At 37.1% G+C, this 16,242-nt stretch overlaps 1 protein-coding gene and 1 pseudogene across 11 annotated transcripts in view; one reads left to right on the top strand and one right to left on the bottom strand.

Annotated features, from left to right (window-relative positions):
- The window catches only part of ZZZ3 (zinc finger ZZ-type containing 3), a 110,372-nt gene that overhangs the window by 36,630 nt on the left and 57,500 nt on the right, over positions 1-16,242 (bottom strand). The gene's annotated exons all lie outside the window — the stretch shown is intronic.
- LOC123858515 (ubiquitin-conjugating enzyme E2 C-like) lies at positions 11,747-12,177 on the top strand (annotated as a pseudogene).

The following is a 16,242-nucleotide window of genomic DNA, read 5'->3' as shown; positions in this document are numbered from 1 at the left end:
TTTCTAAGGATACTAGAAAAGAGCATTTAAAAATTAAATTTCTTCAGTCTGAAAAGGTTATATATGATTCCAATTATATGACATTTTATAAAAGATAAAACTATAAGGGCAGTAAAAAGATCAGAAGTTTGGTGGAAGGCAGGAGGGCTGAACATGACACAAAGGTGATTTTTTTATATTAATGAAATTATTCTATATGATACTGTAATCTTGGATGCATACATTATGCATTTGTCAAACCCATAAAACTTTAAAGGACAAAAAATGAACCTTAAGGTATGCAAATTTAAAAAAATCATCTAGAAGGTCAGGGGATCCTAAGAAGGAATATAAACTGATTCAAGATTTAACTGTATTATAAATCTCACTGAGAGGGTAAGAAGGAAAAGGTCCTGACCTAGGTAACTTTGGAGATGAGTGGCATCTCTAAGACTAAAGGCAAAAGGAATTGCACATAAGCACATATTCTAACTGATGTAGTTATTTCCCACAGGTGTAAGAGTTAACAATTCTAATACTGCTATATATTTATATTGGAATTAAACAATTAAATAAATGGGTGATAGATGGCCAAATCTGCCAGTGCTGGATTGGGAATTTACAGATAAGCAAGGGGAGGAGCTAGAATGATCCAGTGGTAATATACGGGATTAGAGGTAGAGTCAAAATATGAACTCATGTTTAGCTTAGTAGAGATGCAGATGATTATACATAGAAATATTCTATGGAGGGGAGCCTGGGTGGCTCAGTCGGTTAGGCGTCTGCCTTTGGCTCAGGTCATGATCCCAGGGTCCTGGGATGGAGCCCTCATCTGGCTCCCTGCTCAGCGGGGAGCCTGCTTCTTCCTCTCCCTCTACTTGTGCTCTCTCACTCTCTATCAAATAAATGAAATTTAAAAAATACATTTATGGTTATGTGTATATACACAGGTTAGTATACACATACAGACACAGAGACGTACCAAAAATACACCACCTTGATGGGACATAGAGAGCTAACAGATAAGTTCCCAATGGCCAAAACAAAGTAGTACTAAATTATAACCCAAGGTATAAAAATAAATATTTAAGTCCACACTGATATAAAGAATTGAATGACGAAAGAAAAATCTCCCAAGCAGAATTCCAAATAATTTATGTAGACACTCTGCCCTCAAGGAGAGAGAACCTAACTCCCCACTCCTTAAGTATGTGCTGTGCAGAGTAACTTCCTTCCAAAAAATACAGTATAGAAAGGGTGAGGAAAAAAGAATACAGTGGAGAAACCTGAAAAATACTACCTCAGCCAAGTGATCAAATCAACATCAACAGCACTAAATCATAGTAATAGTATATAGCCTTGGTATGATGTGATAAAAATGGCACTTAACCTCTGTGTTCTTCCTCCCCAAACCTTCAACCCCAGCCTAATCATGAGGAAAACATCAGACAAATTCCAATAAAGAATATTAATACCTGACCAGTACCCCTCAAAACTGCTTAGGTCATCAACAACAAGGAAAGTCTGAGAAACTGCCACAGTCAAGAGAAGCCTAAGGAGACATGAAAATTAAATCTAATTGGTATCCTAGATGGGACTTCAGAACAGAAAAAAGATACTGTGTAAAAACTAATAAAGTATAGATTTTAGATAATAATGTAGTAATATTGATTCATTAATTATAATTAATATATCATACTAATATATTAAAAATAGGGGAAATGGAGTAGGGTGTATAAGGGAATTCTGTAATATAGTCTTGATTTTTCTGTAAATCTAAAATTGTTATTTAAAATACTATTATTTTTGGGCGCCTGGGTGGCTCAGTCGTTAAGCGTCTGCCTTCGGCTCAGGTCATGATCCCAGGGTCCTGGGATCGAGTCCCACATCGGGCTCCCTCCTCGGGGGGAAGCCTGCTTCTCCCTCTCCCACTCCCGCTGCTTGTGTTCCTGCTCTCGCTATCTCTGTCTCTGTCAAATAAATAAGTAAAATCTTTAAAAAAAAAAAAAAACCTATTATTTTTTTTAAGAGAGAGCAAGAGTTCCCACCTGTGCATGAGCAGGTGGGGCTGGAGGGCGGAGAGGAGCAGAGGGAGAGAATCTTAAGCAGGCTCCACAGGCTACACCTCATGACCCTGAGATCATGACCTGAACCGAAATCAAGACTCAGACGCTTAGCTGACTGAGCCACCCAGGTACCCCTTTAAAAGAAAAAAACTGTTTAGGGGGCCTGGGTGGCTCAGTCGGTTAAACAGCTGCCTTCAGCTCAGGTCATGATCCTAGGGTCCTGGGATCAAGCCCCCCCGTCGGGGTCCTTGCTCAGCAGGGAGCCTGCTTTTCCCCCACCTGCCGTTCCCCCTGCTTGTGCTTGCTCTCTCTCCCTCTATCTCTCTCTCTCTGTGCCAAATAAATAAAATCTTTAAAAAAAAAACTTTAAATAAAAAATTTAATTTTTTAAAATAAAAATTAAGATAAATCTTGCAGGGGTGCTGGGTGGCACAGTGGGTTAAGTGTCCGACTCTTGGTTTTGGCTTGGGTGGTGATCTCAGGGTCATGAGATCGAGCCCTGCATTGGGCTCCAGGCTCAGCACAGAATCTTCTTTTTTTTTTTTTAAAGATTTTATTTATTTATTTCACAGAGAGAGACACAGCGAGAGAGGGAACACAAGCAGGGGGAGTGGGAGAGGGAGAAGCAGGCTTCCCGCAGAGCAGGGAGCCCGATGCGGGGCTCGATCCCAGGACCCTGGGATCATGACCTGAGCCGAAGGTGGCTTAACGACTGAGCCACCCAGGCGCCCCTCAGCACAGAATCTTCTTAAGACTCTCTCCCTCTCCCTCCACTCCCACCCACCCCACCCCACCCCCTGCCCCAGCTCTCACTCTCCCCTCCCCCTCTAAAATAAGTAAATACTTTTTAAAAAGATTTTATTTATTTATTTGAGACCGAGAAAGAGAGAGAGAGAGCACAAACAGGGTGAGGGGCAGAGAGAGAAGACGACTCCCTGCCGAGCAGAGAGCCTGATTGGGGGGCTGTCTCCTGGGACTCTGGATCATGACCCAAGCTGAAGGCAGACGCTTAACTGACTGAGCTGCCCAGTCACCTCTAAATTAACATATTTTTAATCAATCAATCAATCTTAAAATCTTCCCTATAGCCACTATTGCTTTGCTGTTTAAAATAGCAAAAGGGAAAGTATGTAGTTGAGGTATATATTTAAGTTGCAATGTAAGAATTTAAGACAGCCCATCTAATTATGTTAAAAAAAAATTTATGTTAGCAAATTTACTGTCATTTACTCTGCTATCTCTGTTCAATATGAAAATCTGTTCAAAATACCTTTTTAGATATTATCTCTATTCTGCTTAAAAGTGGTAACTGCTAGGGGTGCCTGGGCCGCTCAGTCGGTTAAGTGTCTGCGCTCAGGTCATGATCTCAGGGTCCTGGGATGGAGCCCCGCACTGGGGAACCTGTTCTGCAGGGAGCCTGCTTCTCCCTCTCCCTCTGCCGCTCCCTTTGCTCATCCTCTCTCACTCTTCCTGTTAAATAAATAAAATCTTAAAATAAAAAGTGATAACTGCTAGAGCATTTCAAATGTAAAATCTCTGTCAAATAAATGTAATCTCCAGACCTCCTATGGTTATGCATCTTAAGTCACTAAGTAAGCACAATTCTAATCTTTTAACTTTAGTGCTTCAGCACAGTAGTGACATTAAAATACCATTATGCCTGGCATGGCAATATACTCTTAAAAAATACAATCTGATGAGGAGGCTGGGGCGGGGGGAAGGGGAGGAAACAGTTAAGGACAATAGTTTCTTCAGTTTGGTATGATATATCAATCACTCATATATATATGTGTGTGTGTGTGTGTATATAAAACAATTATTATAACAGTTATATCACAGTATTTATAAGACCAACATATTCACAGCACAGTGTACTTAAATAAGTGGTAAAAGTTTTTTTGTTTTTTGGGTTTTTTTAAGGTGTATAACCATCTGGTAACAGCTGGATTTATATAAAATTTTAAAATCACAAGGTGGAATAAAAATATTTTTTACCTCTTATATTGACACTACTACCTTATAATCTCATTATACTTGTACTACTATTAACTTTACTCTTTGTACAGCTATTGTTTACCTTAGTTGTACTCTTTTTATGAATATTTAGAGTATAATATATATTACTTATATATAATATATATTTATATATATTATATTAATTATATTTAATTATAATAGTATATATAATATTATATAAATTATTCACATATATGATTATATTTTTGATCAAAAACCCTCTGAAACAGGTATTAGTACCACTTTATAGATGGCATAACCAAAACGTGGAAAGGTTAAATACTTGTAGATTCTTGCCAGGGTTTTTTCCATAATATGATTATTTACATATCCTAACTTATGTGAAATACTGAGCTTAGACTGTATACACTAGGAAAATCAGCCTATATCTAAAATTCAGAAATGGCTGAAAACCTAAATGAAGCCTTAATTTCCTGCCTTATTTTTAAATAGCAGAATAGTAATAAAATTAGCCTATTTAACAATTCTTCCTATTCACCTACTAGTAAAAATACTAATTCAATAACAGAATGTAACAGAAGAATACCATTTTTTTCTTAAATGGACCATAAACAGGGTAAGCAATATTTTAACTAAAACATTTGTCATTCATAATTAAAGAAGAATTCTGATAGCCTCAAACAATTATACAAAAACACTTGCCCCTTTCCAAGAAGTCTTCATTGTGTATTTTCTCAATATATATTTAACCCCCTGAAAGAAGTGTAATTTCTTTCTTTCTTTTTTTTTTTTAGATTTTATTTATTTATTTGATACTGAGAAAAAGAGCACAAACAGCAGAAGGGGCAGAGGGACAGGGAGCCTGATGCAGGGCTGGATCCCGGGACCCCAGGATCATGACCTGAGACAAAGGCAGACGCTTAACCAACTGAGGCACACAGAAGCCCCAAAATGTAATTTCTAATGTATTTCAAAGGGTATTTTCTTTTGCATAAAGGTTTCACCAACAATCCTGAAAATACAGTCAGGGCTCTATAACAAAAATTATCACTTTTCTCTTTTCAGAGTCTATCCTGGTACCTGGAAACTGGCAACTTATTCAACTTCCTCAAGAAATTTAGCTGTAAAGGGGAGAAAGTAAATAGAAAAATAGTTGAAAAAGTATATGGAGTATGATGATTTTTAAATCAGGAAAGACTGAAACATGTGTAAATGCTGATGGGAAAGGGCCCACTGGAAAGGTTGATTCTGAAAAATAAGAGTAATAACAAACAGAGCAAGGTTCCTAAAAGAAAGTTAAGAGGGAATGGAGCTCAACTCACTGCTGGAAGGCTTAGCCTCAGGTAGGAAAAAGAGATCCCTCCATTTACTTAAAGATTATTTATCATCATCATCACCATCATTTTGAATCGAAAATTTACTACTTATAAGGTATTATGCTCTTTACAACTGCTAGCAGCCCTATATATATTATTACTCTCTTTCTATAAATGAGGAAAGAAACTGAGGTTAAGTAACTTGCCAAGGTTTCAAGTGGTAGATCTGAACCCAACTAAGCCTCTCTGCCTCCCAAAAGCATCATCAGTAGGCTACACTCTCACTCACAAACTATGGGTACAGATGCAGATAAGTATGTGGCAAGACGTTGACTGGGGTAGTTCTCCTCTGCTGCCTTTTATTTTCTCATGCAGCAGAAAGCAAGATCACCTGCGGAGTGAGGGCCTGGTGGCTTAGTAAGAGTTAAAAAGATCTTAAATAGTCACAAAGAAAAACGGATCAGGGAAATATGGCAGGTGCAGGCCACCCGAGAGGCTCCACTCTCTAACTGGAAATCATGAATTTATACTGGTACCAGCATGCAGAAGTATGTTTCTCTTCAGTAGGAACAAAGGAAAAGCAATGGGAGAGGGGAGGGAAAACTGTGAGCTATGTTCTTAAAGATCAGGCGATCTAAGCCAGGTAAGAAAAGGAGACAAGGGGGCGCCTGGGTGGCACAGTTGGTTGGGCGGTCAACTCTTCATTTCGGCTCAGGTTGTGATCTCAGGGTCGTGAGATTGAGCCCTGCAGCAGGCTCCGCTCTCAGTGCGGAATCTGCTTGGGACTCTCTCTCCCTCCCCTCTACCCCTCCCCTGCTCGTGTGCATGCTCTCTCTCTTGCTCTCTCTCTCAAATAAATCTTAAAAAAAAAAGAGACAAGGACAGATAAAGGCAAATATACGAAAATTAGAGTTCTTAAAGGAATAAAAAACTTTGAGCATTCTTTCGTGTATTTATTTTCCAATTATCGGTTGCCCACCTATTCTGCACCAATTACGAAAACAAAAGGAAAGGCATAATAAACAAATACACTGCAATCACATCTCGAGTGTTATGGGAAAGTAACAGCTTCATAAACATTCTCAAGATACTAAATAATTAATTGAGACACTGGAGATAGAAGAAAAATGTCCGATGGTGAAAGGGAGCAAAATAGTTGAAAGAACCAAAAGCAAGACTCGTGTACCTAAAATACGAATAGGGATGGAAATGGGGTAGTAGTTTAAAATGTGTTTCTCCTGGGGAAAGGGACCAAACCAAATCTAACTTATCTTTATAATATGTGGTGTCTAAGACTAGGCGAAGCCTATAGTAAGTACTCAACAGATGTTTGCTGAACTGAATTAAGCCAGAGCAAGAAATTAAGCCCAGATTACAAGTCTGCTGACTGATAGAAATTATTTCAAAGGATCGTTACTACTGAAGCACCAGCTTTAAGCAAAGGTAACTACCCTAGCACTAAAATACTTATTAGGAAGTCCTAATTTACTGTTCTAGTGACCAACTAGAATTTCACCTACTCTTAAGAACACTTAATAAGTCAAAATAGGTGGTCTTAAACCATTATTTTTTATATGATTACAAGCATGATTAACAAGCTACTGTAATTTTTCCACTCTATCTTTAAGGTAGTTTTAAATTAATTAGTTAAACCTGGGACTCTGAACAGAGATATAAATTACGATGTCTAGAAATGAAAAAATAATTTCTCAAAACCAGAACCACCGATTTCTTCAAGAGCCTGCCAATTTAAGTTTCTGCTAGGCTATTAAGACGTTAGAAAATAATTTTGTAAGAATAATGCCTATTTTCAATTTAATCATCACAAAAGCCATATAATGTGAGTTTGCATTTTGTTGTAGTCTTCAAATGGTACTGCATATTAACTGAATTCCTCCAGAAAGCTGAAAGATTTCAATCATTTCTCAGAATCAAAGAAATGATAGGGGCACCTGGTGGCTCAGTCAGTTGGGCGGGCGACTCTTGATTTTGGCTCAGGTCATGCAATTTCAGGTCATGAGATCATGATCTCAGGTTATCAGAGCATCAGGCTCTGCACTTAGTAGAATCTGCTTCTCTCCCTGTCCCTCTTCCTCTCCCCACACACACTCTCTCTCAAATAAATCTTAAAAAAAAAAAATCAAAGAAATGATGGAAGATGTTCTCAAGGACCTATCTCTACTATGTCCTATCTTTCCCTCAATATCACCTTCCTCCAGACAAATTTCTCTTTCATCCCACAAAATGTAGGGTCATGGGAGTCTCTTAAAGGTGGAAGAGAAAGCCTGTACAGACATATTTTCTCAAAGCGGTCTAAGGACCACCTACATCCATATTCCCTAGATGCATGTTAAAAACATAGGTGCCTGGCGGCACCTGGCTGGCTCAGTCAGTTGCGTGTCCAACTCTTGGTTTTAGCTAGCATCAGGATCTCAGGATGGTGGGATGGAGCCCGTCATGGGGCTCCACACTCAGGAGGGAGTCTGCTTGGGATTTTCTCTCTCTCCCTCTGCCCTTCTCTCCTCAACCCCCGCCCCCCCGCACACAAACACACACACTCTCTAATATAAATACATAAATGAAGTCTTTAAAAAAAAAAAAAAATCTAGGTGCCTTGTCTATCCCAAATCTACTAAAACAATCTCTAAATGTAGGCCCAGGAATCTTTTAAACATTTTAAAGAAGACAAGATAAGTTTTACATGGGTTTAAGTTTCAAAGAAGTTTCTTCTAAAAAAAAAAAAAAAGGAAAATATTTCAAATCTAAGATCTTATTTCTAACAACCTAGAAACAAAAAAAAAATCAAAATATCAAGCATCCAAACCCTCTAAATTACCCAAAGTATGAAATATTCATGCAAATATATAAGTACTGATAGTTTCCTTAAAGTTGCAAAACACTTACAAAATACTTGAACAAGGGGCGCCTGGGTGGCTCAGATGGTTAAGCTTCTGCCTTCAGCTCAGGTCATGATCCCAGGGTCCTGGGATCAAGCCCCACACTGGGCTCCTTTCTCAGCGGGGAGCCTGCTTCTCCCTCTCCCTCTGCCTCTCTCCCCCGCTCATGCTCTCTCTCTCCCTCTCTGTATCTCTGTGTCTCAAGTGAATAAATAAAATCTTTTTTTTAAAAAAAATACTTGAACAAACTGTAAACTCCACAAGATTTTCAAAAAGAACCAGTCATTTACACTTTTAGCCCCTTGTTATGGCTTATACTATGAAGTCAGAATATTAGGCCTATAAAAAATTTCAGAACAGGAAAAGCTTTAAAGAATCATATTCAAAACTAATGAAAATTTACTCACCAAAAAAGTATCTGACATTGTAAATTTTTTTCTCAAACTCTACAGCAAATTTAACCAAAATGTTAGTTTTTATGAAGTTTGAGACTTTCATTTTTCCAGTATCAGACTCTGAATGGGGAAGGTGGGGGGCAGGGACAAATGATGACATAGAACCTTGATGATCTTGGCACACACTTTTTCTTACCAGCTTAATTAATATTTCATAAGCATTTATCATCATTTCACACTGACCTTCAAGTGCTGATGATGCCTAACATTTCATATTTCTTTCTTTTGACAAAATGAAAACTTTCAGAAAAACAACTTCCAGTACTCTGAGAGTACTGGACACATAAAAATATTGACGACCTTGCAATAATTACATATAACACCCATTTTATTAAAGTAGGTGACCTATCTGTTCATTTATCTCCGGCAACTAGCACTCCACTAGCATGAAGAAGGCACTCAACAGACACTTGCTGAATTAGTAAATATCAACTGACACAAATCTATCCCACAGATGGATTAGATCATTTAAAATTCTTAGAAAGTTTTTCAAAAAAAATGTTTTAACTGATTCTAAACTACTTCAAGAACAAATTATTCTATAACATTTAATAATTAAAAATAATTAACCAAAAAATTTAAATTGCTCTTACAAAATATATTTGTTGGCTTTCACTGAATATTTATATATTATGAAGAGTGAAGAAACTGTATCTGATAATTTACAAAGCCTTATTAGTTACTCTTCAAAATATATGACCAAATTAATAAAAATATGATCAAAGTACAACATATTTCTGTAAAACCACTTCTCACATCTGCTATTTGGACTGGACCTTTGAAATTCTGGGCCATCTAATGGCCTATATACAATATAAGCATTTCTTATTATTGTTGTAGATTTAGAATAGAGTTATGCTTAATAAATACCAGAACACATCTTATTAGATTCCAAATTAAAGATTAGTGCTCACTTTATTTAAAGGGGCAAAATGAGAAAAAAAGGAAAATACATACGCAAAATTTAGAGGTTTTTCCCCTAATAATAAATAAATTCATAACAAAAATGTTTTAATAGAAAAACCAATCTGAAATTTCCCTTAAGTTGAATCATTTAAAAAAAAAAAAAAAGAAAGAAATTTAGTCTCGGCATTAAATGCTTTGGATGGGTTCTAAAGCTATTCTATATACAGCAAGGTTTCCAAACCTGACTGAATATTAGAATCACTTAGAGAGGTTTAAAATAGAGACAGAGAGATAAATGAGGCTCTACAGGCTATTTAAATCAGAATCTCTAGGGCAAAGCTAGGCACTCATATGTTTTTAAAACATTCTAAGTGATTCTAATGTGCAGCCACAATTGAGAATCACTATGCTATGTCAATCCTATAAGGAAATAAAGAGTCATTAGGAATTACCAATATTAGAAAAGACATTGCTACTCACAATTGAGCTAAGTGAATGAAATTAACTGTTAACAACTGACAGGCAAAGATAATGTATAACTGCAATATAATTTTTAAAAATTATCTGTGAGCTAAATGTTTTAAATCTTCATAAATCAAGAAAGTAAACAGTCTGCACCATGTATCAGAAGTAATATTTCTAGTAAGATATGTGAGAACAGGCAACTCAACATCCTCTTATGTTCCGCACCCATTCCCTGGATCACTAACCTTGCTTTTTGCTTTTGAATGTAAATGAATTAAGGTTTTTGAACATCTCAAAAAATTTCAGTATTTGATAGTATGAGCCCTCACTCTCTTTATACTTAAACATATTCCTATGCCTCCTATTTTGTTTCTGGTAAAAAAAAAAAATAATAGTAATGTTTGCCTCTATTTAAATTATACACACACAATTTTAATTAACTACAAACTATAAGAGAAAAATTTTTACTTATACTGATTTGACTGAAAAACTTCTAAAGGCAAAGTACAATCTGGTTAGGAAAAATAAGCCTGCATATTAAAAATAGAAACATCATTTATTTTTCATAACTAAGAGAAAAAATTACCTGTGCCACGAAAATCAGTATTTACAGAGTGTGTCCTTATATAAACTATTTAAAATATTCAATGATCTTTACTTTTACCACTTCTTTGGTTATAGTTGGCACATTCACCTTCAATAAATCGTTAAAACATCATCTAGCTGCTGTTAATTTACTGGTCTTTAGCACTAACCACAAAATCCCTAACATAATAGCATGTAGAGATAACTCTTCCATTTCCAGAGAAATGTTAGTATAACTGACATTTCTCTTAAACTAGAAGTTCATTTTCACTTGCATTTAGAGAAGTTAATACTTTCAAATCCTAACCATCGAATGAACTTGTGATGACCAGATCTTAATATAATAAATACTTGAATTTTATTAGAATCAAGAGAAATAAAACTTATTCTCTACTCCTATTCCACTCCTTTAAAAAGAAAAAAAAAGATACCTATCTTTAAACCCTGCTTCCCAGCTCTGCAGAATTAGTTTTTCTTAGTATGTATATGAGTGGGTGGAGATTGAGGAACCACAGTGGTTCATCTCTAGTGTTGATGTTCAGCATGAGGAAGAGAGAACAGGTAGACTTTTTGAAAGAGGAAATGAAATGAAATGTTTTATTAGAATAAAATAAAAACATCCAGGAAAGGGACCTTTCTCTTTCATCCTGTTTTCCTCTATTCCTTGCTGCACTTCCTAACCGCATAGGAACACATACCAAGAGTCTTACTCCTATCTGATATACCAAAGAGGGTACAGCCTACAGACTGACCGCTTATTTCAATACTGAATACACATTAAATTTTTAAAAAATTAGAAACCAGGACCTCCTTCAGTACATTTTACAATCCATTTTTAACATATCAAAAATTTCAAAGGGTCCTTAGACTGAACACCACAATAACTCAACAAATATGAAAGAAGCAGTTAAATCACTATAGTGGTAACTCTAATGCATAGACTCCATGACACCTTTTTTAAAATACAGGAAGCCCTGCTCCATCCCTGCATGACCCGGGTGGCCTCCCAGAACAGTGTCCCAGCCGCCACCCACAAAGGAGTCGAGCCCAGCGGGGGTGCTGCGCAGGGCCCCGTGGGCAAGAGGCTACAGCAGGAGCTGATGACCTTCATGATGTCTGTGACACAGGAATTTCTGCCTTCCCTGAATCAGACCACCTTTTCAAATGGTGCACCTGGCTCGGAATATGAAGACCTGAGGTACACGCTCTCCCTGGAGTTCGCCAGGGGCTACCCTTACAATGCACCCACATGGTGAAGTTCCTCACACCCTGCTACCAGCCCAGCGTGGACACCCAGGGGAACATCTGCCTTGGCATCCTGAAGGGCAAGTGGTCTATCCTGCTGTCCATCCAGAGCCTGCTAGGAGAACCCAACATCGATAGCCCTTTGAACACACATGCTGCCGAGCTCTGGAAAAACCCCACAGCCTCTAAGAAGTATCTGCAAGAAACCTACTCAAATCAGGTCTCCAGCCAAGATCCTGGACTGTCTAGCCTCTCTCCTTGTGTTGCCTTTTTATTTTTTCTGTAGATGGTCTGTCCTTTTTTTCATTCCTGTCTAGGACTCTGTAGCTTAAGCTGTGGTATCATTTTTGTTCTGTTTCTGTTTTTTAAATTAAATCTCTGGTTGAGCCCTTCTGATGAATATATTAAACAAATACACTGGATTTTTTTCAAAAAATAAAAAATAAAATACAGTAAGCCCTACAAAAAACAGGTACAAATAAACAGAATTTTTTTAAAATGTGTATCTCAACTAAGATCTTCCAGGAATATACATACTGACTAAAGACAATGGCACTAATAAATACAAAATATTTTTAAATGTGTTTTTCAAGCGTGTAGATTGCTACCTAGTAAGATTTAAACACAACTCCTCAATTATTAAGCCACTGAATGTTTCTGACACAAGCTTCAAGACACATCCAATGGTGTAAAAGGAGCTAGAGTGTATAGCAAGTATAGGTACCACAGAATTATAGAATATTAGAGCTGGAAGGTGCCACCTCAAAGACAGGTACAACCTCCTCATCTCACAACTGAAGAAAATGAAGTTCAAGGAGATTAAGGGACTTCATGATTGGCCAGCTAAGTAAGGGTTGAGAACCATGCCAATGCTCTTGATTTGACAACCTAGTGCTCTTCCCTCCTTAACACAACAGAAAATGAAGATCTGGGGATGGCGAGGTTCTTTTTTAAATCCCTTAATACATCTTTATGAGAACTAAATTTTATATGTTTGATTTTTTTAATATTTTTTAGTTACATAACAAAGACCAAAAAATGTAAATCGTGAAAAGAAATAAGGTCCCCATAATTTCAACATCAAAAAATAGTTATCACTTTTTTTTAATCTTTGGGTCAAATAAATTTTATTTTAATTTTTTTTTAGGATTTTATTTATTTATTTGACAGAGAGAGACACATCAAGAGAGGGAACACAAGCAGGGAGAGTGGGAGAGGGAGAAGCAGGCTTCCCGCCGAGCAGGGAGCCCGATGCGGGGCTCGATTCCAGGACCCTGAGATCATGACCTGAGGCGAAGGCAGCCGCCTAATGACTGAGCCACCCAGGCACCCCCTGGGGTAAAGTAAATTTTAATAAGGTATTATACACTATAACTCAAAAGGCAGGTGAATATATTACTGAGAAATTTCTTATTCCATGATAAAACACTTCACTATTCTAAGGAAAGCTTCATTTCTGAAAAAGCTTTGAAAAGATTTATTAACAAGGGAATTAATTATGCAAAAAAATTCTTTGCTTTAAAAATTACCAACACTGGGGCAACTGGGTGGCTCAGATGGTTAAGCGTCTGCCTTCAGCTCAGGTCATGATCCCAGGGTCCTGGAATCTAGCCCCACATCGGGCTCCTGGCTCATCAAGGAGCCTGCTTCTTCCTCTCCCTCTGCCTCTCCCCCTGCTCATGCTTTCTCTTTCTCTCTCTGTATCTCTGTGTCTCAAATGAATAAATAAAATCTTTAAAAAAAATTTTTTTTAAATAAAAATTACCAACATTATCCTTTAGAAACCTTTAAAAGCCAAACAAAACCTTTAAAATTATTTCATTTACCCAAAAAAGGGTTTTTTTTTAAAGATTTTATTTATTTATTTGACAGAGAGATAGAAAGAGAGCACAAGTAGGCAGAGCGGCAGGCAGAGGGAGAGGGAGAAGCAGGCTCCCTGTCAAGCAGGGAGCCCAACACGAGACTCGATCCCAGGACCCTGGGATCATGACCTGAGCCGAAGGCAGACACTTAACTGACGAGCCACCCAGGCGCCCCACAAAAAAAGTTTATAAAAACACCTACTACATGAAATAAAATATCAAGCATGGCAAATATTTTTATATGGCCCAAAAGGTCTCTGCTTATGTATGCATTAAAAATACAGCAGGGCCACCACATACCAATTAGATTGGTTAAAATTTAAAAACCTGACAATACCAAATTCTGCTGAGGATAGATATAGAGCAACAGAACTCTCATTCATTACTGATGGGAATACAAAATGGTACAGCTACTTTGGAAGACAGCATGGCAGTTTCTTACAAAACTAAACATACTCTTACCATAAGATCTAGAAAGTACAAATTTAGGTATACTCCCAACTGATTTGAAAACCTACATCTACACAAAACCTGCAAATGCAAATGTTTATAGTAGTCTTATTTATAATCACCAAAATCTGGAAACAATCAACATGTCCTCCAATAGGTAAATAAACTATGACATATCCATAAAATGGAATATTATGCAGAAATAAAATGACATGGACAATTAGTATAATACCTCTGCTACTTCTACTCATTTTACATACAACTGGTCAAGAATACAGTTGGACCCAAAACAACAAATGTCTATGATGGGCATCTTCTGACAGCCTATACTGCCCAATAACGTCTTTTCTGGAAGACATCCTTCCAAAAAGCATTGGCCAAAACAGACTTTGCTTCTCCACCTCCAACTGTTAACTCTACCCATGACCAATGATAATTTTGAAAGGGATGAAAACCTGACCCAGGGAAGTCGATCTACTGTACAGTCATTAACCAGGCTTTTGTTACAGAACGTGAAGAGGATCTGAGAAGAAAGGTAAAGTAGAAAGTTGGAGCCAGAGCAAGAACAGTGGAAAGTCACTGCTGTTTGCAAACTGAAAACATGCGGGGAAAGTGAGCAGAAAACGTCAGTAAAAAGAGAACCAGTCTGTACTGCATAAACTGAAGCACAGGTAAGAGAGTATCATCTTAAATACCAAAAGGTTATAATTTCACAAGGCCTGGCCAGGCTTTATTTCCCGACCTTGAATATTCGTAAGATTGCCTACTATTTATTTAAAATAAGCCTTTTTTATATTTGATATACTTTGAATGGGTTTTCAGATTCCTGCAACCAACAAACTCTTACTAAAACAAGCTCTAACTACCCTGACTTTGTTTATCCCCCTTGCTAGTTTTGTAAGTTTTTTTGTTTTTGTTTTTTTTTATTTATTTGACAGAGACACAGCGAGAGAGGGAACACAAGCAGGGGGAGTGGGAGAGGGAGAAGCAGGCCTCCCGCAGAGCAGGGAGCCCGATGCGGGGCTCGATCCCAGGACTCTGGGATCATGACCCGAGCCGAAGGCAGACGCCCAATGACTGAGCCACCCAGGCGCCCCTCCCCTTGCTAGTTTTAAATAACCTACAGTTCCTTACTGTTACTGGGTTTTAATAACCTTGTATTCAAATTGAATACCATTTGAAGTACCACACAAAGGTTTTCACAGAGAATTGTTTAAAGAGTATATCAGGTTTTTTTTAATCCACATATTTATAGCCTTCAAAAAATTGTGTTTTTTTCTTCCCTAAAGACTCTAGATTTCTTGTGGTAAGAAACCCTAAAAGGTATCTTTTCAACTGGTTCCTAGTACCTGTTTTTCTAAATCTATTCAATAAAATTCCTGAGTTCCCTCAAGAATTCAAAAGATGAATGCAGCTAACTGTATTGTAGTCAGTATCATAAAAGTTGCACAATAATCTAGAAAAAATCCTGACTACCAGTCAGATCAAGATTTACATATTTTCCCTACTCTAGAGTTTTAGATTACCTATTCTAAGAAACAATACACTGTAACATGTAAAAAGTTCCCCTTCTACTCTAAAATTGCAAATACGTAACAATTTCACATAATAGAGACAAGCCAGTAATCTCTAGTTATAAACTAATACTCTGCCAGGCAACATACCTCTATACAAACTATGTATCTCTCAAGCTATCAGTATATAATCATTTTACAATAACTTCAAAGATACAGGATATGCCTTGTATTTTTCATTATTTCTAGCTTCTACTCAAAATTATGAGGTTATACAGAAAAAGCGGAGTAATATCCTCTATTGAAAATCTTTAAGTAGGACAGACACATAAATAGATAGGGACACACATTTCCTTTCAAGTCCTTCAATAAAGATAACCCCAACCAAATTCTTATCATTCCGTATAGCTTTCTAAAGCCTACCAGCAAAACTCTGGATTGTAAAAATATATTTGAAACTGTACAAAACATTCTGATCATACCAAACTTATAAATTTATTTTATAATATAATGACTTCCTCTCTT

This window comes from Mirounga angustirostris, unplaced genomic scaffold (assembly GCF_029215605.1).
Source record: "Mirounga angustirostris isolate CCGP_5_RB_7025 unplaced genomic scaffold, mMirAng1.0.hap1 SCAF_4, whole genome shotgun sequence".
In the NCBI taxonomy this organism is placed as follows: domain Eukaryota; kingdom Metazoa; phylum Chordata; class Mammalia; order Carnivora; family Phocidae; genus Mirounga; species Mirounga angustirostris.
Note: the sequence above shows the minus strand (reverse complement) of the source record. Positions and strands in the feature narration are given on the sequence as shown.